The 23,760-nt window shown below is 36.5% G+C and overlaps 1 pseudogene; it reads right to left on the reverse strand.

The window, feature by feature from the left end:
- Positions 1-22,386: 22,386 nt before the first annotated feature.
- Positions 22,387-22,620, reverse strand: LOC114895872 (annotated as a pseudogene).
- Positions 22,621-23,760: the final 1,140 nt, after the last annotated feature.

Below are 23,760 nucleotides of genomic sequence, written 5' to 3' on the forward strand. Positions count from 1 at the left end.
GTGTTTACTGAGTTAAACAAATGGGCTTTGTTTTGCATGGGGAAGTCAAAGGTTTTAGAAAGTAGAAGAAGGAAATAAATTTGTTTAATGATAATAACCAAGCTAGTGTTGCAAAATATGCATTAGAAAATGCTGAGGAAGGAAAACTTGTTGAGAAACTCTTGAAATACCTGCATTACTATGAGCCTAAGTTAGGACAGTGGCCAGTAGAGGAACACAAAGAATGGAATAGTGGCCAGCAGGAGAATGCAAAGAATAAAATAGATGCAAAATATTTCCAGGGAGTAGATCTGATGGGGTCTGATGATTGATGGCCAGTCAGGGTTCAGTTTGTGGGAAGAGATGGAATGGAAGGGCAAAAATGACACCATTAACACAAAGAGCTGCTAGTTGTGTGTCCTTGTTTGTTTGTGTATGTAGGATATGGGCTGCGTGGGTATCTCCCTCACTAGCATTTAAGCTGCTTAAGGGCAGCATCCTTAGCACCTACTCTATTATCATACAAAGTCTTGTCTTTTTTATTTTTTATTTTTTTTTTGCGGTACATGGGCCTCTCACTGCTGTGGCCTCTCCCGTTGCGGAGCACAGGCTCCAGACGCGCAGGCTCAGTGGCCATGGCTCACGGGCCCAGCCGCTCCGCGGCATGTGGGATCTTCCCGGACCGGGGCACGAACCCGTGTCCCCTGCATTGGCAGGCGGACTCTCAACCACTGCGCCACCAGGGAAGCCCCATACAATGTCTTAGTAACTAACTGCTGAAATTAATTTAAATGATGTAGAAAGGGAAGGAAGACTGAATGACAGGAGCATTATGGAAAGATAATGATGTACCAGGAGTTTTATGTGCCAGGAGCCTTACACATACATGAAATTTAATCTTTCCAACAATGCTATGAAGTAGGGATGATTATCCCTACTTTATAGGTGAGGAAACTAACAGTAACATGTCTAATGAGTAGGTAGTACTTAGCAGGACTGACAATGGCATCCCAGTTTATCTGACTGCATAGATTAGATCCTTTCACCCCTAACATGAAGACTTCTCTGCAAAACGATCCGTCTCTGGTCATTTCCCAACATCCATTTCCTGCAGGCTCACACATACACACAAACTGAATGTTCAAGATTAAGAGTAACTTGGATTTAACATCATTACTATCTCTCCAGTCATGAAGTTACCTATCGTGTTCCCTCATGGTGGGTGACACTAGGGCAGAGAGATTTCATAGATTACAAATTACTTCCATGTGCATTTGATTTTCAACCAATCCTATAAAAGATTTCACTATCACTCTGAGAATTGATGCACAGCGGAAGGCATACCAAATATTACAACATATATTAACCTAGTATTTGAGAAAGTCTGAGACTCTCCAAGAGAATATGCACCCCAAAACAGGTACTTAATAAATTAAATGAACTTTTTGACAACAAAGGGGACACAACTGTATCTGCCTGGATTTGTGAAAATAACAGAAAAATATTGAATAGATATTATTTTATAAATGCCAAAAGGAAAAATAAAACACTAAAGAATGTGGCTTGGGTGTTTAGAATTATAAATATCTCTGTTTTTCATAAATTGTCATGCCTCAAAATATGCTAGGTGTGTATTTTGTGGACAGACAACTGGAAGGTATATTTATAGTTTTCTCAGGTCAGAAAAATCACAGGGAGCATTACAGACTGTTTACTAATTTAGTTAAAGACATAAGTGTGCCTGGTAGGTGTAAACTTCAGCATATTCTAAATAGAATCCCAGATATGTAACACCCTTTGGGTAAAATCAGACAAGTTGCGTGCCTGGAAATGGGGCGTAACAATTCAATATTGCTTTCTAATATCCGTCTTTAAAATTCTTTATTGAAACTTTGATACTATTTTTTCTAGTCAGGTCAGTAATGAGTATACATCAAAAATGTGTTTCCCTGGGGAACGTGATATATATGTATATACAATCTTATTATTGCCGTAGAAGTCCAAAATTTTTCACACTAGCCCATAAAAGATATCTTATTTATGGATGGATTTTTATAGGTCTATGAAAAAGATAACCATTTTTTCTACAATGACCAGCTTTACCACGTTTTAGAACATACCATAACAGATATTACTCTGAAAACATTTATTAAGCACACGAATATTTAGAGATGCTTCAATGTAATGTAGTACACTGTTACGTTTATAGTATTTCACATCTATCATATTTTCGAAGTTTGATTCTTCAGATATAAGCAATAACAGTGTTGTTTTTACTTTTATTATTTTTAAGGAGTGACTTCATTATAATACAACAAATAGAGAAAGCTAATGTACAAGCTTAGGACAAAGGGGAGACTATAAATGTGTTAATGCTTTTTTACGGAAAAGGTTGCTTTTGGCTTGAATAATCAGGCTATTGATAACTCCTTATTATCTGGGGGGAAAATATGAGCTTTTATTAGCATTTGTTTGGAAATATATGAATACACTATTACATCCTCACTAACATAACTATGATTTGTTGAGCTCTTTGTATGTTGCAGGAAGTTTTGTGTCGGTTACCTCACATGACCCTTTGGGGTGGGCAGACGGAAGGAAACTGACACCAGGAGAGGTCCACTTTCGGAGGTCACACAAATAGTATGTGTCAGAGTTAAAATGGGAGTCCAGTGTGTCATACCCTACTCTTCCCGTTGGCTTTACACTGTGGAGAAATGTTTTTTTGTTTTGTGTTTTGTGTGTGTTTTTTTTTAATGTTGGGTCTTTCTGCAGGATAATGCAAATCTGTTGGCTTTACGTCTATAATGATTCTTGGGAGGCTGATGCTTCACAAAACTTTTTATGATGTCTTTTCTTGTTTCAGGCATTTTAATTACAGATCACGTTACCTTTAAATCCAAAGTGGATTTACATAAAAGGAAACATAAACTAAGTCACTCTATCTTTTCTCGAGGATATTAAGCTTGCCATTATTCAAGTACTATATTTTAATTGCTTTAGGAAACATTAAAATTCTTAAGGGGATATTTTCATTGACTTGGAGTGCATAAGAAAATTAGTGATTCGTGCAAAACCTAAAAATTATAAGTGAAATTTAATTATTATTTATTAAAAAATAGAAGTTGATAGCTTCTCCAATTTTACTAGATTTAGTCATTTTGGGGATTCCAGGACTTTTCTTTTTTAAACAAAATTATATACATAAAGACATTTAATACTTGAGGAAGATAAATTGATATAATGAGAAAGTACTAGTAGTTTTTCTATCAATTTTTTTTCTGTGATCTAAAGCTAAATTGTGATTTAAGACACCCATAGTAAACTATGAGGAACAGTTATTTTCCTTTGTTGTTTTGTTTGGTTTTTTTTTTGTGGTACGCGGGCCTGTCACTGCTGTGGCCTCTCCCGTTGCGGAGCACAGGCTCCGGACGCGCAGGCTCAGCGGCCATGGCTCACGGGCCCAGCCGCTCCGCGGCATGTGGGATCTTCCCGGACCGGGGCACGAACCCGTGTCGCCTGCATCAGCAGGCGGACTCTCAACCACTTGCGCCACCAGGGAAGCCCTATTTTCCTTTGTTTTTGGTCTATGAATTTAGTTATGATACATACTTTAAAGTTTTATATGTCGATTAAATAAGATGTTGAAGATACAGAAAACTAAAAAAAAATAGTGTATGTGTGTACATATATATTAACAATATATAACAGAGAGAGTAGTATATTTTATATAAAAATAAATATATTAATCTATAATGTATAGTATATAAAATAATATATATTAATATGTAATATATAGTACATATATGTGAATTTTAAAAACTATATTATTATGTGTGTACAGATAAATATACAGAGGAAAAATGACAATGGGCTTTCGGGGACAAATCATATGACTAGTGTTAGAATATTTTAATTCATTTATCTTGTATATAAAAGATATACTAAGAAATTTTGATGTAAGGCTATTTGTTAGGTAACAATGTGAAATTTAAAGCCACACTGACCTAGATGAATCCCAAATCTACATTTTCATAGCTATATGACCGTGGGATATATGCTTGATTCCTAAACTCAGATTCCTTATTTGTAGAAAAGCATTAAGACTGATACCTTACAGAATTGTTGTGAAAATTAAGCTAGTGAATATAAAATGTTTGGCAGAATAGCTATCACATAATAAGTAGCCAGTTAACAATAGCTGTTTTATTTATATAAAAAGTCTTTTAATTTTAATAAAATATTTCTCGATTAAGACATCATTTTAGGTCAGTTTTACTGATCAAGTGTGGAAAGAACCTTAGGAATAAGCCAGTGCAAACGTTGCCATTATAGAAAAATAAAATTTGGCGAAGTTGGGGCAGCCCTTTCCTGAGGTGCTAGAATAGGTTAGCGGTAAAATCAGCCTTGGAACCCAGCTTTCCTGATGCTGAATCCAGTGGAGCGCCCTCTACTGTTGGCACTCTGTGGGACAAGTAAGTAACATTTCTGTCAGTTCAGAACCAATTGAAACACAAGAGGACAGAGAAAGAATTGATTGGAGGATTTGGCTATTATTTCATCCCTGAGTTGAGATTGATTCACCCACCCAGTCACAGGCAGCGCTGGAAAACAAGCGACCTCCCAAAACAAGGCATTGCCTTCTCTGTGATCCTAGGGTACAGAGGAGAGGAAAGGGTCAGCTTCACAAGGAAGGGCTGCCAAAAAGAAAAGAAAAGAAATAAAAAAGGAAAAAACCAAGAAAACAACCCTGATGGGCCAGAACTGAGCAGGCTCAAAGTCTTCCCCCAAGATTTACCACTCACATAAATAAGTGAGAAGTGGTGATAAAGACTGACTCCTGGAAATCTCTCCTCAAGGAAACAGAAGGGAAAGAAAAAGGGAAAATCTCTATGACATACTAAAAATCCAGGAATTAAATCTTATTCTATGTTCATGTACAGTAATGATCAATAAGAGCCTATTTTATAGTATCTTTAAGACAAAGAGATTTTCCTAGTTCTCTTGCAATTTCTCCTTCCATTCCATTTTATATCTAACAGCCATGTCCAGCCATAATCCAAATTTGTGAATAATAAAACTGTGTACTCTTTTACTCCAAACTTCATTGCATTTGAGAAGACTTGACTTGCTCCAGCCTTTTGTTCCTCATTGTCAAACTGTCTTAATCTTTTAGCTTTCTCTGTGAAGGCCCCATTTTAAAACCTGATCTTAGTGGCTTTTCTCCAACTTTTTCTCTTATGAGGTTTATCAAAACTTTCTTGAAATATAACTTGATACCTCAAGAACTCAATAAAGTCCCCAAGGCAGGATTTATGGCAGAAAAACTGTGTGCTCTACGTAGTTATTTTGATTAATTAAAATTATATTTAAAATAAATTTAAAATAGTGACATGGAAAGCAAAATATATCAGTTTAGAATGAATGCCAGGTTTAATAAGTCGCATGATCTGAATGCACTAATGGTAAGGAAATGAAATATAATGTTACAGAAGCTTGCTAATTTGCAATAACAATGAGAGATACACTATAGGTTATTGTATTTTGTGGATTAGCAAGAATGTGAAAACACAGGATGTGAAATTAGAGATATCAAATATTCTGCATTTAACTTGAAGGACTGTTTTACTAATACTTCATAATGTACTGGTAAATGCATTATGCACTTGATAAAATTTAGGAAATTTTCTCAATAGAATTTTCTGTTGGGTATTACATTTTTGCTGACAATTAGGGTAAACTGCCAAGATCTTTCTGTGAAAGTTATGAAGATTACCAGATTATTAAAAAGAGATATTGATATTCCATGGCAGTTGTTATTTCTTCTTGATAAGTTTCACATTAGAGGCTGGTATTTTTTATGTAATATTTACTATTATAAGCAAATCAGCAACTTTTCCCAGACTTTTCTATTTAGCACTCCAGAATGAAAGCAATGGATACATTAAAATTCAAAATGAAAAAAATCCCTTTTTTTTCTGCATATGAGACCTCAATTTGAGTGAATATTGTTGACCTGAATTGAATATTCCTGGAGGGGTTACTATATTTGAGCTTAATAATCAATTGATAGACTTTGTACTTTAAAAAGTAGTTGACCCTCACCCAGACACTGATACTCATCACTTCCTTTGTTTATTTTCTTCCATGTTTATTTCTATCTCCCCTTCTCTGCTTCAAGGGCCACATGGGCACATGCCTTCCAGGTTTGAGCTCCATTGGATCCCCTAGATCTTGCATGGTGCCTGAGACGTGCAAGTTCTTAATGATCATTTGCCAAATGAAAGGACAGATTCAGACCAGCTGGACTTCGTGTACACACACACACATACACAGAGTTCACTATAAAACCAGCCATTTCATTTGCATGTATTGTTACAACTGAGTCTTTATACTACTGAGGGTTTGCTCTCTGAGCGATTGGGTTGGGGGAGCCCTGAGCCCCTATGCTGACACATAGCAGGCCCTGCAATTGTCTATACTTGTGAATGTACAAGTCTTAGGGCTCGCAACTATAAAGGGGAAAAAACCCCAATTGAATTGGAAAAGTTTTATTTTTCTCACCTCTTAGCAAACATTTGCTTCTCCATTCAACCAAGTTAAGAATATCAGCAAAAGGTTTAGAGCTTTGTCATGTTGGGACAAAGCTAGAACAGGGCAGGAGTTGGCAAACTGTAGGCCACTGGCCAGATCCTGTCCATGAACTAAGAATGTTTTAAAAGATATTCTTTAAAAAAAGGAAAAGAAGAATATAACACAGAGAACATATGTGGCCCACCAAGCCTAAGATATTTGCTATCTGACTCTTTATAGAAAAAGTTTTTGGCCCCTGAGCTAGGGGATAGCAACATTTATAGTACGTATCAATTCACTGAATGATGCCATTTGACAACCAAAGTAAAATGAGTATCAGTAATAACATATTTTAGTATTTATAAATAGTTAAGTTGTTTACTGTGAAATTAATTATAACCCTAAGTATGCTTTATACGTATTCTTCATTAAGTTTTACTTGTTTAGTTTGAATTGGCCTTGGTTTCTTAATTCTGGCAGTAAGAATGAGTCATGGACCAATACAAGAACTATAACATTTTTCATCCCCATTTAAATCAATATCAGAAAAAATGTATCTCTCTGACTTAACATTATAAACGAGAAAAATGTTATTGCGTATATCATTTATTTAACTTATTTTTCTTTCTTTAAAAATCAATGTTTATCATAGAAAGATGTATTATACAAATATCCTGGATGCCATTAAAAACAAGAGGATATTAATAAAACAAATAAATGAGAGAACAAGAGAAAGGGAGATGACAACATGTGATTGGTATTTTGGGTTTAATTTATAACTTATTTTATAATATGAGACTTGCAGAGAGAATAAATTTAACTGGTTTCCTATAGATTTCCAGAAGTGCTGACCAAATGTCTTTGAGCCCTGGAAAACTTCCATTTCAAGAAAATATACTTTTCATCTTGTTCAACTTGAAGGGTTGCTTCTACCACACCAGTATATTTGCTTTATGTATTTCCAGTAAAAAGAAATGACAGGTCTGTATCCTCAAGACCTAGTCCTGATGAGGTTTAAAATGGCCATTTCGATGCCCTAATAGCGACATGTAGTGATCAGAGTACATGAAAAGTGGGAGAGTTTGAATATACAGTACACAGTGTTTTCTCATTACAGAATTTTTGTCACAGGCTATAGATATTTAGCTCTTTAGGGGCTGGCCGGCTGGCCATTTATACGAAAATGGAGAGCAGCCCAGCCAGAAAGAGTTCTGGAAGCAGGCTTGCCTCATGAGACCAGTTGTTTGGTTAAGCAAGCTTTTCACAATCCTGGGGACCGCATATTTGCATTACTAATAGCCCTATTTTTAAGGGCACTGGCATTTTAGGTGGATCGAATGACAATTAATGTTTTTCTCTATTTCAGCTGTACAAATTGACTCATACTAAGTAAAGACCACACCTGTTTTTCCACATATCAGTTTCAAAGTGTTTATTTGTGAATGATATTTAAAAGGCAAATGTGTGACTGAAATAGGAAATCTTATACGAGTGTCCTTAGCCTTGGAATCCTGACTTTGGCACCTACTATTAGCTATATTCTCTTAGCAAGTTATTCAGCCTTTTTTAGCATCAATTTCCTAATCTTTGAAATTGTTTTCATAATACTTATTTCCTGCTGCATTAATCAATTAGGATAAACATTTACTGAGGGCATACTGTGAGCCAGGAACTCTTCCAGGCACTGGGATGTGATGGCGAAGAGGACAAAACCCTGACCTTGTGCAGGAGTTGAGGCTGTAGTACTCAGCTGTCAATAAATGAATGTGAAATTGGAGCAACAGAGTAAGCCCTCATTAATCATTAGAATTATAATGCTCTAATTCTTCTGCTGTCTGCCTCCTCTGCTAGACTGATATCTCCTGATGGCAGGGTTTCACACTTCATTTGTCCCACCCTGGTCTTTAATAAGTAACTATTCAATTAAATAGATAGGTTTTGCCTTTTAGATCTATATGGCAGCTTGATTGTGGTGAATCATCATTCTTGATGTCAGTCAGTTGTTCTACTACAGACACACACACACACACAGAGAGAGAGAGAGAGAGAGAGAGAGAGAGATACCATCTCTGGGATGGATCTGTAACTGGACCAGTTCCCGAGTCCTAAGGTGTAGAGGACAATGTGACAGCTTGTAGACCTCAAGTTAATTTTCAATGACCTGAATATTCACTGCTTTTTCTCATCTTTCCTGAAATGACTGTCGATTGCTCTAACAATCCCAGTGGAAGGTAATTCCCTCCCCTCTCAAGAAGTCATCAAAGCCCAGCTTCTCCCTGCTTTGACACCCTCTTACCCCTGGCTATTGTGCAAGGACTTTCTAATCATCCTGAATTCTATTATGAGAAATCCACATTTTGTGAGTTATTTATTCCTTTGCACTGAAATGCTGAGCAATCCCTTGACTCTTAAATCTCTCACATTTCTAAAAGAATTGTAGATATATTCTCAAATATAATTTGCCTATAATTTTGGAGAAATCATGGAAAATCATAGGAAGAAGAGAATACCCCCAAAATGAAAAACGATCAAGAATTATCTCATTAAAAAACATATAGAGATATGAATTCCAGAGAACACACTCCCTAAAGGTTAATATTGATGTTTGTTAACGTTCTAGAGCAGAGGATGAAGTTGTAGGACTGTGAGACCTTAGAATAACATATATGGTTGATAGAAATAGTCATGAATACACTAAGAACAAGTGATCTCCTCCTCACCTCATTCTTTTTTTTGGTTGTATATTATTGACATTCGTATTCAGAAACTGTTGATTTATAGAATGATGCTGATTTGGAGAGAACTTACTGACGAGTCAGATGGCCTTGGTTATTCTGTTCCATATTTGAAAAAAATATGTAGAGGAACATTTTTTAAAAAGTCTTGAAATGTTCAAGAATTATTCGAAGAGTTTCAAGTGGAGATAAATAAAATTCAGGGCTTTGAAAACATTGGATGAGAATATAGTGTGTTTTTCATATTTTTAGGTGACACAAAAGCGGGAACTATGTCCAATACAATAGATGATAACATCAAGATGTAAAATCATCCCACAGGACTAAAGTAAGACTGTACAGATAATTGTAAAGTTATGCATTTAGGTTAAAAAAAATCAATCCCACAAGTCTCTAATGAGAGAAATTTGACAAGACATCAGTTAAGGTGAAAATGACTTGTGTTTTTCATTGACCCCAACAAAATGATGCAGCTGCTAGAACTTTGATATTATGGTGAAGAATGGGATCAAGGTCAAATGAGGGAGTGGGTTGGTTAAACTCTTGCAGACGCAGTAAAATTCCAAAATAATCATGTTCAGTTGTGGTAACAATATTTCAGAAGGGGCATTATCATTTCGGAGTTTGTGGAGGAGCAAGAAAGAAATAATTTTCTGGTATAGAATAAGTTTTAAAATAAATAATTATGAGTATTTTTAAACAATAGAATTCTATAGTTATTTAAAAAAACACTGCAGTGTTATTACAGGGAAAAAATCCAAATATTAATTTTTAAGTAACTTTAAGATAAACATTTACCTTGATGTGTGAAATATAGAATTTGAACAGTTTAGGTAAGCTGCAACAGTTTTGTTTTAAAAGTTTTTCAAAATCTACAAATTCCATTGTTAAGGCTTTTGCTTGGGTAAAGGGAGAACCCAAACTGACATATAGGCTTTTTCCTATTTGTCTATTTGCTTGTTTGCTTGCTTGCTTTTCTTCACTTATCTTTTGGTTTTAGCTTTTGATTTTAATGTGGACATTTTTTCCCCTCAAGCATTTCTAACCTAACTCTACCAGAAAATAGAGGTTTGCAACATTATTCCTATTCCTAGCAAACAGAAATTTGCTTCTACAACTGCTATAAATTAATCAAGCAATACAGAGTCAAATAAACCTTTTATCGTCCTTATTATTTTGTCGCCACAGGCATTGAATGCTATCATGTAACAGTATGGAATGCTATGTAACTGTCGCAATTATATAAGTAATAAAAAGATGTTTCCCTTTGAATGTTATGTATATAAAAATTTCAAGGTAATTCTGCTTACCTTTATATACATATATAAAAAGTTTATGGATATATATATATACACACATGAATAATTCAAATCATATAATAACACTATTGAACTGATGTTAAGTATATTAAACTTTCAGGAAAAAATAAAATTTTCAAGCAGTGATTAAAGTATAAGATAGATATGAACTAACCAATGGAGTAAAAGACAGATACTATACAGACACGGTATCTCAGGTTGAAAGGTGGAATTTTTACAAATGAAATTTCCATGATTTAAGACAACAGACTTGAGGAATTTTAAGCTTTTTCGATTATGAAAGACTTTAGAAAACAGTTCCAAACTATACAAATGTAAATAATCTTAATATTAACAAAATTTATGTCATTTTCCATTGAAATAGCAACATTTTTAAGCAAAGAAGGGGGGGGAAACAATCTGTTCAGAACTAAAAGAAACAATCAGATAAATTTATGAGAGAGTAAATCAAGATCTCTTGAGAGGTTCTTTTGTCCTCCTGACACCAGCCAATTCTGACACCAACTGAGTGTTCTACAATTCAATTCTAAAGCTAACTACTCATAGTTAGCGTCAGACTCCACAGGTTTAAGGGCTCAGTCCCACAAGACCACCCTTACTTCAGACACCAGTTGTTAAGTGTGAAGTCCCAGGTTACCTGTAATTCTGTCCAGCTTGGCCACAATGTCAAGGGTTCCTATATCACCTTTCAGTTTTGGTAATTTGCTAGGACGGCTTGAAAAACTCAGGGAAACACTTAACTTACATGTATCAGTTTATTATAAAGGATACAGATGAACAGCCAGATGAAGAGGTACATAGGTGAAGTCTGAAGGGTACTAAGCACAGGAACCTCTGTCCCCTGGAGTAGTGGTTCACCACCCTCCCAGTGCATCGATGTTTTCACCAAACCAGGAGCTCCCTGAATCCAGTAGTTTAGGGTTTTTTTAGTGGAGGTTTCATTATGTAGGCGTGATTGATGAAATCTTTGGCCATTGATGATTGTCTTAGTGTGGGCTGCTATAACAAATTACTGTAGATGAGGTGGCTTAAATAACATGTATTTCTTACAGTTCTGAAAGCTGGGAAATCCAAGATCAAGGTGCCAGCAGAAGATGTGGTGTCTGGTGAGAGCCTGCTTCCTGGTTTGCAGGTGGCTGCCGTCTTGCTGTGTCCTCCCATGGTGGAGGGCAAGAGAGAGGAAGCAAGGGCTCTAGTGTCTCTTCTTAGAAGGGCACCAGTTCATTGCTGAGGGCTCCACCCTCATGACCTGATTACCTCCCAAATGCCCCACCTCCTAATATCATCACATTCAAGATTTCAACATTTGAATTCTGGGGGGGACACAAGCGTTGGGTCTGTAATATGATTAACTCAATCTCCTGTCCCTTTCCCTGACCTCAGGGTCAGGGGTAGGGCTGAAAGTTCCAAGTTCTAGTCAAGGATGGTGTTTCTGGCCACTAGCTTCCATCCTGAAATTATCTAGGGACCCACCAAAAGTCCCCTCATTAGAACAAAAGACGTTCCTATCACCCTATTGCTTAAGAATTTCCAAGGATTTGGGAAACTCTATGCCAGGAACCAGGGACAAAGACCAGATGCTTTTCTACTAAAACAGGAGCTTAGTTTCTTTTTAAAAAGACATTTTAAAATTAAATATCTGGTGCATTATTTAAGGATGTAAAATGTCTCAGCATTGTTTGTTCAGTAAGACAATATGTTTTATACCTCAACTTCTAGAAGATTCTAAAATGATTAGTGAAAATTAAAGAGATTTAGTTGTTCTTTATCATCGTTTAGGTAAAAAGTGAAATCTAACTAACATTTTCACCGAAGCCACCATCATCAGATGTGTGAAGGCAAAACCTTAAAATCACTTATCCAGAAACCTAATAATTTAAATTACCTTTCTTAGAAATAAAAGATACCCTAAATTAATGGCAATATAGCAATGAAAACAAAATAAATTATATTTTTATAGTTACAAAAATTCAACTGTTATTTCTGTTTCTTTAATAGCAGTTTCCCTGAAGTCTGCAAGATGGCAGTGTTCTTTTTTGAAAAATTATTATTTTGAAGATGAATTCTAATAATAAGTACAATATGAGATCTTAGTATATGTTAATTACTGTGTTAACTGCTTTACATAGATTATCTCACTTAATTGTTGTGACACTCCTATGAGATTCTTACTGGGTACATTTGATATTTAGAGTCCAGTTAATTTGCCCATGGTCATAGATAGTAAGTGGTGAAACCATAAATAAGAGTCCAGGCAAATAACTGTGGTGCCTCACTCTTAAAAATGCACTTCATTGCCCACTAAAGTGCCACATTGTTCCTTCATTAATTTCCAATGGGTGCTAATAGTATTACAGCTAACAACAAATTATAGAGAATGAATTATTGGTAAGTTGATAGAATTTGTTAAATGAGGACATTACTATGATTGAAGAAAAATATCTTACCTTACTAGTATGCTGCTTCAACTTTTTACATAATAACATATTTTACAGAGCTGTAATACATTCCCAGAAAGTTATATGTATTCTCATTTCATCTGAATAACAACTCTAACCATACTATATCCTGGTTAATGTAACCAGAAAGTAATTTCTAAGAAATACCAAGGGCCCAGTACTGATTTAGCCAAACGTACAACGCCACGTACAGAGGAATGAATTCTTATTTTTTTTCTTTAGCAGAAATTTATAATATAAATTTTAAAATATATTATGAGAGATTAAAACTTTTGGAAAAAATGTGGTGCATATCCACTAAATTTACATGTTATAGAGAGTTCCTGAGGTTGTTCTGGTTGGGTGGCCCATAGCGAATGGGTGTTTGTGGCCAATATGTTTACCTTTTAGGGAAGGGGTGAGTGAGACTCTGAAGAAATCCAACTGAGAAGAGACCTATATAAAGAGACTGGCACATAAATCTTGTCTGTCCTGGTCCTACTCTTATGCACTATTTCTGTTACTAGTGATGATTCCTTTCTAGAAATATTATGAGGAGAGTAGGAATTCATTTTCCCTTTGATGTTCTTGACAAGCATGATGAACATTCATTTGTGTAGGTGTGGAGGAGGAATTTTGTATTATCAATGCTTTTCCTGCTATTTCTGGCACCCAGGTTCAGAAGATATATAGCTACTTTATAAAAGTGTCGTCCTGAATCTAGAATGTTTTATTGTCTTTTGTTGGGAGCAGCCTCCCTGAAATTTCACTTTGGAGTGAAATAATTTCCAAGTGATAGATTCAGGAGACACTAAGTGTTGCTTTAAAATCTTTTTTCATGATTCTTATGAAAGCTATAGATGTGTTGTTTAAAAGTATGAAACACAGTAGGTGCTTCTGGGACTCTAGTGTTCACAAACCTAAGTATCATTCTTGTATTTTAATCATGTAATTTCCACATATTAAAATTTTATCAGTGATGAGAGAAAATTTGGAATTTTTGGAACGATCTTCAATGTTTCAAGAAACAACAGCATCCTTTATTCTACCAAAAAATGTTAATAGCTTTTTTCTTTTTCTAATTGTAAAACTAGTACAAACATTGTAAAAACTCAAGAAAGAGAGTTTATTAAAAAATCATCGATAATCCTATCACATAGGGAAAGTTGGTACAGTCAGTTCTGCTAAAACATGACATGTGCTCTTAAAACTCACAATGTTATAATAAATACGCTAATTAAGAGTGAAAAAATACATATATATATATATATATATATAGGAAAAGGTCTCAAATCAACTTACCCTTGCCACTCCCCACTCTCACACAAGCCTGTTCCTCAAGTATGACATTCTATTAAAATAAGAATTATTCCCAATGACTTGTTTTCTATCACTGTCCTTTGTTCATTTACCTCATGCTATTTTTTTCACAATTTCCACGTATATATTTGTATCTTTGCTTGTGATATGCAATTGAGGGTTACAGACCGATGTAGGATCCACACGATATACCATCTTAGTGTGTCAATTTTATCTCAAAGATTTGGGAAAAAGTTTACTTATGTCTAAAACAAAGCGTATAATAGAGAGTAAAATATAATATTGATACTTGCTTTAATTTAAAAGTTAGAATCTTACTCTTCAGAAATATTTTCCCCTTCATGAAGGTTGCTCTGCCCTACCGGGTTTTTTGGTGAAAAAAATTTGAGAATGTAAGGATACAGCCTTAGGAATGCTAAATTCCTAGAAGGGGAATTTTATAAGTATTTTAAAGTTATTATGGATTGCTGACCTAAGACTTTGAAACAATTTACCATTCCCCCAGCATTATCTAAGTCTACTCGATCTTCCCAGTCAAGCTGTAATCATGTGAAGACCTTCAATTGTAGAATTATATAACGGGAGAGTCCCGATCCTGTTGGTTTTATACTGGAAGCTCACTAGAACTACTAATTCAATTGGGTTTTTAAACCATATATTCACAGGCTTCTTGTGTGTGCACGTATGTCAGCAGGTAGATGCTTATGCTACTTTTGTGCATGTGTTTTTATTTAAAGCAGGCACTATGGAGTCCTATGTGTTTATAAATATCAAGTAACTCAAATAAGCTTAGTAAAGTCCGATTCTTTCTCAGCATCCTGTTTTTCCTCTTAGTAAAGACAATAAAGAATTCTTGTGTTACTTTTAAACATGTGCGTTTTCATCTGATTCGAAGAACCTTTCTCAATGACTTAAGAGTTCTTCAGAATCTTTTCAGTGACATCGTCAGAAGTCTTCTAGTTCAGTTTTGTAAGCCTACATAGATATCCCACGGCGCTGAACCCTATTGGCATTTTTCTTTGCTTTTATTCAGTTTGGCTCTGTAACATTTACTTTGTCAATTACAGTCATCTTAGTATTCACAGTCAATTCTATCACTGTGTGACTTTAATTGTATTTCGCTAAATTAAAGAGGCATTCTAAAGTTGTTACCCTTTGATTTTTCAGTTTAATTTCATTTTTCTTTAATCTTTGGAACACACTAGATTATCAATTAGCATAATAAAACAGTCACTGTGGAATTTAGTAACTATATTGAATATTCTATAAAGTAGACTAGTTTGTACAACACAGATGTATGCAGGAAGCAGTAAAATGCTTAGCATTCTATGACACCACCTTCACAGTATCCCCAAATGTGTCTTAAACTGCTAGTATATTGGACCATTACACAGAAAAACATTGTTAATGGGTGAATGATATTAATGCCGTGCACTTTAGTAATACATTTTATCCAAAGACCTGAAAGTGCTCCATGCATGACAATTAATCACGTCTTACCACACTACTCCAAGCAAGGTATTATTATCTGCTATTATAATTTAGATAAACTATCGTTACAGTTAAAAAAGATGAAAGATTAAGTGACTTGTCAAAGATCACATATTACTTCAGTCCCGGAGCAATATAACTCAGATTTCTGACTGCTGCTATTAACATTAAGCCCAGCCAGTGTACGTATTATCCAGCGAGCATGGCACTGTTCTGAAATCATTTGCTACGTACTAATCTATTATGGAGTTTAAGTGAACATGAATATAAAGGCATCAGACTGTGTATTCACACCCAGCGCTGTATTCGGAGGCAAGTGTATGCGTAATTTTCTGAAAAATGGGGAAATGTTAAACACATAAGTTAGCATCTTTTTTTTTTTATTAGAAAATCTTGCATTGCCTTTAAAATAGTATTGAGCACTCTCATTGTTCCTAGTAACTGCAGGTGTGAGAACAAGTGGAAATTGAAAGTGGTTTCCACTGATAATGTAAGCTGGGCTGTTGCCAAAGTCGAGGGCCTATAGAATGAAGTCTTTTCACAAGGCTATCTCTCGGACTTCATGATTGTGCCTAAGTGTTTGCCACAAAGGATGCTGTTGATTTCTTTCATGATCTTCGTAATTTTGGGGAACGGAAGGAATCCCAATCTCTCTCTCTCTCTTTTTTTTTTTTTGAGGTACGCGGGCCTCTCACTGTTGTGGCCTCTCCCGTTGCGGAGCACAGGCTCCGGACGCGCAGGCTCAGCGGCCATGCTCACGGGCCCAGCCACTCCGCGGCATGTGGGATCTCCCTGGACCGGGGCACGAACCCGCGTCCCCTGCATCGGCAGGCGGACTCTCAACCACTGCGCCACCAGGGAAGCCCTAGGAATCCCAATCTCTTGTTTGCCTCTTCTTTCTTTTTATTTCCCTATATCCACCATAAATAATTTTTTTCCTTGGCAAAAGTAGTTTTTGTTTTTTTTCAAACATCCTTATTGGAGTATAATTGCTTTACAATGTTGTGTTAGTTTCTGCTGTATAACAAAGTGAATCAGCTATACATATACTTATATCCCCATATCTCCTCCCTGTTGCGTCTCCCTCCCACCCTCCCTATCTCACCCCTCTAGGTGGTCACAAAGAACCGAGCTGATCTCCCTGTGCAATGCGGCTGCTTCCCACTAGCTATCTATTTTACATTTGATAGTGTATATGTGTCCATGACACTCTCTCACTTCGTCCCAGCTTACCCTTCCCCCTCCCTGTGTCCTCAAGTCCATTCTCTACGTCTGCGTCTTTATTCCTGTCCTGCCCCTAGGTTCATCAGAACCTTTTTTTTTTTTTTTAAATTCCACATATATGTGTTAGCATACGGTATTTGTTTCTCTCTTTCTGACTTACTTCACTCTGTATGACAGAATCCAGGTCCATCCACCTCACTGCAAATAACTCAATTTAGTTTTTTTCTATGGCTGAGTAATATTCCATTGTATATATGTGCCACATATTCTTTATCTGTTCATCTGCTGATGGACACTTAGGTTGCTTCCATGTGCTGGCTATTGTGAATAATGCCGCAATGAACATTGTGGTACATGACTGTTTTTTAATTATGGTTTTCTCAGAGTATATGCCCAGTAGTGGGATTGCTGGGTCATATGGTAACTCTATTTCTAGTTTTTTAAGGAACCTCCATACTGTTCTCCATAGTGGCTGTATCAATTTACATTCCCACTAACAGTGCAAGAGGGTTCCATTTTCTACACACCCTCTCCAGCATTTTTTGTTTGTAGATTTTTTGATGATGGCCGCTCTGACCAGTGTGAGGTGATACCTCCTTGTAGTTTTGATTTGTATTTTTCTAATAATTAGTGATGTTGAGCAGCTTTTCATGTGCCTCTTGGCCATCTGTTTGTCTTCTTTGGAGAAATGTCTATTTAGGTCTTCCGCCCGTTTTTGGATTGGGTTGTTGGTTTTTTTGTTATTGAGCCGCATGAGCTGCTTGTATATTTTGGAGATTAATCCTTTGTCAGTTGCTTCGTTTGCAAATATATTCTCCCATTCTGAGGGTTGTCTTTTCACCTTGTTTATGGTTTCCTTTGTTGTGCAAAAGCTTTTAAGTTTCATTAGGTCCAATTTGTTTATTTTTGTCTTTATTCCCATTTCTCTAGGAGTTAGGTCAAAAAGGATCTTGCTGTGATTTATGCCATAGAGTGTTCTACCTATGTTTTCCTCTAAGAGTTTTAGAGTGTCTGGCCTTACATTTAGGTCTTTAATGCATTTTGCGTTTATTTTTGTGTCTGGTGTTAGGAAGTGTTCTAATTTCATTCTTTTACATGTTGCTGTCCAGTTTTCTCAGCACCACTTATTGAAAGGTTGTCTTTTCTCCATTGTATATTCTTGCATCCTTTATCAGAGGTAAGGTGACCGTATGTACATGGTTTTATCTCTGTGCTTTCTATCCTGTTTCATTGTTCTATATTTCTGTTTTTGTGCCAGTACCATACTGTCTTAATTACTGTAGCTTGGTAGTATAGTCTGAAGTCCAGGAGCCTGATTCCTCCAGCTCCGTTTTTCTCTCTCAAGATTGCTTTGGCTATTCGGGATCTTTTGTGTTTCCATACAAATTGTGAAATTTTTTGTTCTAGTTCTGTGGAAAATGCCACTGGTAGTTTGATAGGGATTGCATGGAATCTGTAGTTTGCTTTGTAGTATAGTCCTTTTCACAATGTTGATTCTTCCAATCCAAGAACATGGTATATCTCTCCAGCTGTTTGCATCATCTTTAATTTCTTTCATCAGTGTCTTATAGTTTTCTGCATACAGGTCTTTTGTCTCCTTAGGTAGGTTTCTTCCTAAGTATTTTATTCTTTTTGTTGTAATGGTAAATGGGATTGTTTCCTTAATTTCTCTTTCAGATTTTTCATCAGTAGTGTATAGGAATGCAAGAGATTTCTGTGCATTAATTTTGTATCCTGCTACTTTACCAAATACATTGATTATCTCTAGTAGTTTTCTGGTAGCATCTTTAGGACTCTCTATGTATAACATCATGTCATATGCAAACAGTGACCATTTTACTTCTTTTCCCATTTGGATTCCATTTATTTCTTTTTCTTCTCTGATTGCTGTGGCTAAAACTTCCAAAATCATGTTGAATAATAGTGCTGAGAGTGGGCAACCTTGTCTTGCTCCTGATCTTAGTGGAAATGGTTTCAGTTTTTCACCATTGAGGATGATGTTGGATGTGGGTTTGTCATATATGACCTGTATTCTGTTGAGGTAGGTTCCGTCTATGCCTACTTTCAGGAGGGTTTTTATCATAAGTGGGTGCTGAATTTTGTAGAAAGCTTTTTCTACCTCTATTGAGATTATCATATGATTTTTCTCCTTCAATTTGTTAACATGGTGCACCACGTTGATTGATTTGAGTATACTGAAGAATCCTTGCATTCCTGGGATAAACCCCACTTGATCGTGGTTTATGATCCTTTTAATGTGCTGCTGGATTGCTTTTGCCAGTATTTTCTTGAGGATTTTTCCATCAAAGTTCATCTGTATTATTGACCTGTAGTTTTCTTTTTTTGTGACATCTTTGTCTGGTTTTGCTATCAGGGTGATGGTGGCCTCATAGAATGCGTTTGCGAGTGTTCCTCCCTCGGCTATATTTTGGAAGAGTTTGAGAAGGATAGGTGTTAGCTCTTCTCTAAATGTTTGATAGAATTCTCCTGTGAAGCCATCTGGTCCTGGGCTTTTGTTTGTTGGAAGATTTTAAATCACAGTTTCAATTTCAGTGCTTGTGATTGGTCTGTTCATATTTTCTATTTCTTCCTGGTTCAGTCTCGATAGGTTGTGCATTTCTAACAATTTGTCCATTTCTTCCAGATTGTCCATTTTATTGGCATAGTGTTGCTTGTAGTAATCTCTCATGATCCTTTGTATTTCTGCAGTGTCAGTTGTTACTTCTCCTTTTTCATTTCTAATTCTATTGATTTGAGTCTTCTCCCTTTTTTTCTTGATGAGTCTGGCTAATGGTTTATCAATTTTGTTTATCTCCTCAAAGAACCAGCCTTTTGTTTTATTGATCTTTGCTATCGTTTCCTTCATTTCTTTTTCATTTGTTTCTGATATTATCTTTATGATTTCTTTCCTTCTGCTAACTTTGGGGTCTTTTTGTTCTTCTTTCTCTAATTGCTTTAGGTGCAAGATTAGGTTGTTCATTTGAGATTTTTCTTGTTTCTTGAGGTAGGATTGTATTGCTATAAACTTCCTTCTTAGAACTGCTTTTGCTGCATCCTGTAGTTTTTAGGTTGTCATGTTTTCATTGTCATTTGTTGCTAGGTATTTTTTTATTTCTGTTTTGGTTTCTTCAGTGATCTCTTGGTTATTTAGTAGATTATTGTTTAGCCTCCATATATTTGTATTTTTTACAGTTTTTTCCCTGTAATTTATATCTAATCTCATAGTGTTGTGGTCGGAGAAGATACTTGATACAATTTCAGTTTTCTCTAAATTTACCAAGGCTTGATTTGTGACCCAAGATATGATCTATCCTGGAGAATGTTCCATGAGCACTTGAGAAGAAAGTGTAATCTGTTGTTTTTGGATTGAATGTCCTATAAATATCAATTAAGTCCATCTTGTTTAATGTGTCATTTAAATCTTGTGTTTCCTTATTTATTTTCATTTTGGATGATCTGTCCATTGGTTAAAGTGGGGCGTTAAATTCCCCTACTATGATTGTGTTACTGTCAATTTCCCCTTTTGTGGCTGTTAGCATTTTCCTTATGTATTGAGGTGCTCCTATGTTGGGTGTATAAATATTTACAGTTGTTATATCTTCTTCTTGGATTGATCCCTTGATCATTATGTGGTGTCCCGCTTTGTCTCTTGTAATAGTCTTTATATAAAAGTCTATTTTATCTCATATGAGAATTGCTACTCCAGCTTCCTTTTGATTTCCCTTTGCATGGAATATCTTTTTCCATCCCCTCACTTTCAGTCTGTATGTGTCCCTAGGTCTGAACTGGGTCTCTTGTTGATAGCATATATATGGGTCTTGTTTTTGTATCCATTCAACCAGTCTATGTCTTTTGGTTGGAGCATTTAATCCATTTACATTTAAAGTAGTTATCAATATGTATGTTCCTGTTACCATTTTCTTAATTCTTTTGGGTTTGTTTTTGTAGGTTTTTTCCTTCTCTTGTGTTTCCTGCCTAGAGAAGTTCTTTTAGCATTTGTTGTAAAGCTGGTTTAGTGGTGCTGAATTCTCTTAACTTTTGCTTTTCTGTAAAGGTTTGAATTTCTGTGTCGAATCTGAATGAGATCCTTGCTGGGTAGAGTAATCTTGGTTGTAGGTTTTTCCCTTTCATCACTTTAAATATGTCCTGCCACTCCCTTCTGACTTGCAGAGTTTCAGCTGAAAGATCAGCGGTTAAACTTATGGGGATTCCCTTGTATGTTATTTGTTGCTTTTCCCTTGCTGCTTTTAATATTTTTTCTTTGTACTTAATTTTTGATAGTTTGATTAATATGTATTTTGGCATGTTTCTCCTTGGATTTATCCTGTATGGGACTCTCTGTGCTTCCTGGACTTGATTGACTATTTCCTTTCCCATGTTATGTAAGTTTTCACCTATAATCTGTTCAAATATTTTCTCAGACCCTTTCTTTTTCTCTTCTTCTTCTGGGGCCCCTATAATTTGAATGTTGGTGTGTTTAATGCTCTCCCAGAAGTCTCTGAGAGTGTCCTCAATTCTTTTTCATTCTTTTTTCTTTATTCTCCTCTGTGGTGGTTATTTCCACTATTTTACCTTCCAGGTCACTTATCCGTTCTTCTGCCTCAGTTATTCTGCTATTGATCCCTTCTAGAGAAATTTTTATTTCATTTATTGTTGTTCATCATTGTTTGTTTGCTCTTTAGTTCTTCTAGGTACTTGTTAAACATTTCTTGTATTTTCTCCATTCTATTTCCAAGATTTTGGATCATCTTTACTATCATTACTCTGAATTCTTTTTCAGGTAGACTGCCTATTCCCTCTTCATTTGTTAGGTCTGGTGGGTTTTTACCTTGCTCCTTCATCTGCTGCATATTTCTCTGTCTTCTCATTTTGTTTGACTTACTGTGTTTGGGGTCTCCTTTTCTCAGGCTGCAGGTTCATAGTTCCCGTTGTTATTGGTGTCTGCCCCCAGTGGATGAGGTTGGTTCAGTGGCCTGTGTAGCCTTCCTGGGGGAGGGGAATGGTCCTGTGTTCTGGTGGGTGGGGCTGGATCTTGTCTTTCTGGTGGGCAGGGCCACGTGCAGTGGTGTATTTTGTGGTGTTTGTGAACTCATTATAGTTTTAGGCAGCCTCTCTGTTTATGGTTGGGGTTGTGTTCCTGTCTTGCTAGTTGTTTGGCATGGCATGTCCAGCACTGTAGTTTGCTGGCCGTTGGATGGAGCTAGGTCTTAGTGTTGAGATGGATATCTCTGGGAGAGCTCTTGCTGATTGATATGTGGGGCTGGGAAGCCACTGTTGGTCCAATGTCCTGAACTCAGATCTCCCACCTCAGAGGCTCAGGCCTGACACCAGACCGGAGCACTGAGACCCTGCCAGCCACAAGGCTGGATCCACATCAGAAGAGCAAGGAATAGACAGTACTTCCTCAGAACTAAAATCCTCACTGTTGTCCTCCTGGCTGGGTCTCTGCAACACTTAATCCCTTACGTCATAAGCTGATGGCAGGTCCAAAGCATTGCTGTCCTGTGACTGGGTTCCTGGAGCTGCTTCCTGAGTTGGCATAGTCTGCCCCCGCAACAGCTGCCACCTCAAACCGGAAGTGGTGGTGCCATGATTGTTATGGGAAAAGTGGAGTTTGAAAAGAAGTCGCCAGAACCATTTTTCAGCAAAAGTCGTTTTATTTAGTTGAGGTCTTCTGATACCAACTCTTTATTCAACACCATAGATCTGTTCCAATGTCCATTTAGTGAGGATCACTGAGAACGATTTGTACAATTGATTGGTGATACTGAGCACAGAATTGATGCTTCCTCCTTTCAGGAGCCCTTCCAAGAGGAAACAGAATTGTCAAAAAAAATGCAGGATAGTATTTCATCTGGGTAACACTGGATATCACAGTTGCTAGAACTCTGCTTATGTAAATCCTGCATATTTTCTCTTTGCTTTTTGACACCATGCAGGGACTAACTCCCCTGAATACTAGAGTGTTTTATATTTGTATTCATGGTAGCTGTTCACTAAAACTACCGCAGATAATTTAGGTAATTGGCAAACCACAGGGGCACTTAGTCTGCTCACCTAACAATTTTAGGTTGCCTCATCACCACTCTAATTGGCAGTGGGTGGTTACTGGTCCATTTGCCATGTATTATGACAAAAGATGCCGATGGAGCCCAGCAGTGGGTGTGTTGTACCTTTGCCCTGCTTCTGGCATGCAGAAAGCAATCCCACTGTTTTTGCATAGCAAGTAGCATGGCTGGACATTTTTCCTACGTCAAAAGAGTTTTTACTCTTGTAAAATGACAACTTTCCCCAGCAAAGGCCTGATCTCAGAACTGACACATATCCTTTCTGTCAACCACTGCATAGGACATTGTCCCTGTAAACAAGGGTGCATCAGTCAAGGTAATTTTCATCATTTTCACCACATTTTTATTATCAGAACTCCTCTGAAGCTTGAAATTGAAATCTGTTTCTTTCTTGACATTTTTCTCTATATTGGACATGTAATTATGGGCCCAAACCAAGTTCAAGAGGAATGGATCAACAAAGCCCACAGCTAAGTACACTAAACTTTTATATTGAAGGAAAATATGAATTCCAAGGTAGATTTGGACAGCTGTGCTATGGATGCTACAGTGAGCAATTGTGGAATCAGAAGAACTATCCCATGGTTAACTGACTTTGTTTTACATAAATGCA

The sequence above is a fragment of the Monodon monoceros genome, unplaced genomic scaffold (assembly GCF_005190385.1).
Source record: "Monodon monoceros isolate NGI ecotype Baffin Bay Population unplaced genomic scaffold, NGI_Narwhal_1 Super_Scaffold_15, whole genome shotgun sequence".
Classification (NCBI taxonomy): Eukaryota; Metazoa; Chordata; class Mammalia; order Artiodactyla; family Monodontidae; genus Monodon; species Monodon monoceros.